Source organism: Lynx canadensis, chromosome B2 (assembly GCF_007474595.2).
Source record: "Lynx canadensis isolate LIC74 chromosome B2, mLynCan4.pri.v2, whole genome shotgun sequence".
Taxonomy (NCBI): domain Eukaryota; kingdom Metazoa; phylum Chordata; class Mammalia; order Carnivora; family Felidae; genus Lynx; species Lynx canadensis.
In genome coordinates, this window is record NC_044307.1 from 136,015,145 (window position 1) to 136,016,685 (window position 1,541).

At 39.1% G+C, this 1,541-nt stretch overlaps 1 pseudogene; it reads right to left on the reverse strand.

The window, feature by feature from the left end:
• Positions 1-1,096: 1,096 nt before the first annotated feature.
• On the reverse strand, positions 1,097-1,245 carry LOC115515175 (annotated as a pseudogene).
• Between the last annotated feature and the right edge of the window lie 296 nt (positions 1,246-1,541).

The window sequence follows — 1,541 nt, forward strand, 5'->3', positions numbered from 1 at the left end:
TGTTAGTTTCAAGCAGTGTGGTAACCAGTCTTCATGATGCCCCTCCCTGTCCCCTGTGATTCTTGCCTCCTGATATTCACACCCTTGTAAGTCCCCTTCCACATTGAAGAAGGCTGGCCTGTGCCACCAATAGGACACTATGGAAATTACATAGTGTGACTTCCAATGTTGGGTCACAAAAGCCCTTGCTGCTTCTGTCTTGTTTTCTTTTGGATCACCCATTTTGGAAGAAGCCAGCTGCCTTGTTGTGAGGACAGGCAGCCCATGGAGAGATCAATGCAAGAAGTTAGGACCTTCTGCCAACAACCAGGACTAACAACCAGGCATATGAGTGACAAACTTGAAAGTGGATCCTCCAGCCCCAGTCAAGCCTTCAGATGACTGCAGCCCTGGCCGCCATCATGCAGCCCTGGCCGCAACCTTGTGTGAGACCCTGAGTCAGAGCCACCCAGTCAAGTCACTTCCAGAATTGTGATTCACAGAAACTGTGAGACTGTAAATGCATATTTTTTAAGTCACTGCATTTTGGTGTGATTTACTATATAGCAATGACCACTAATACAAAAGCTAGAAAAATATGTTTAAAAAAATTTTTTTTAATGTTTATTTTCTTTTTGAGACAGAGAAAGACAGAGTGCAAGTGGGGGAGGAGCAGAGAGAGAGGGAGACACAGAATCTGAAGCAGGCTCCAGGCTCTGAGCCATCAGCACAGAGCCCAACGCCGGGCTCAAACTCACGAACCGTGAGATCATGACCTGAGCCAAAGTCGGACGCTCAACCGACTGAGCCACCCAGGCACCCCTAGAAAAATATATGTTGAAACAAAAAGTTTTACTTGTTTTTTCAAAAGCAGTTTTTAGTTTCTTGTTTTCTAATGATCCCTTTCTGCATTAATGAAGAAATTTCTATTATTTTCAGGAATATTGAGATGTAAAGAAATTATGAATATTGCTATGTCTAATGTAAAGGCAAAGACAAGTGACATCATACTTTATGCATGCTTCAAATTCTATAGTTTTATTGAGAGGTTTTTCTACTAATGATATAAATAGTAATAAAATATGTATTCCTTTTTTTTGAATGGGGAAAGTATTGGTTGAATTATTTTTAATCCAGAAGTAATACATTGCTTGAAAAGATGTCCTTTATTCTAAAATGTCTTAATTTAGGGACATCAGATAAAGAGCTATGTTAGGTTATTCAAAAGTATTACACTTGATCTTAGCCAAAAGGCTGAGAAGCGATATGTTATTCAAAAGTCTTAAAGAGAACTTGCTAACCCCTGGTTGCTAGTCAAAGTTATGTATTTGGGTATACTGTAGCTCTGCCTTTGGGTTTGCTGAAACTTGCATTTTGATGAATATTTAATGAATACACCCTTTGGAAAGACTCTTGTTTTTGGATACAGCCTTTGGAAAAAGCCAGCTTGTGCTGCCTTGTACTCTATACATTTACTAAATCCATTGAAACAGACTAATATTATTTTCCTCTTTGGTATTTAAATTGATTGTTTTAACCTGCATTTTGGTTTTCACCTACAT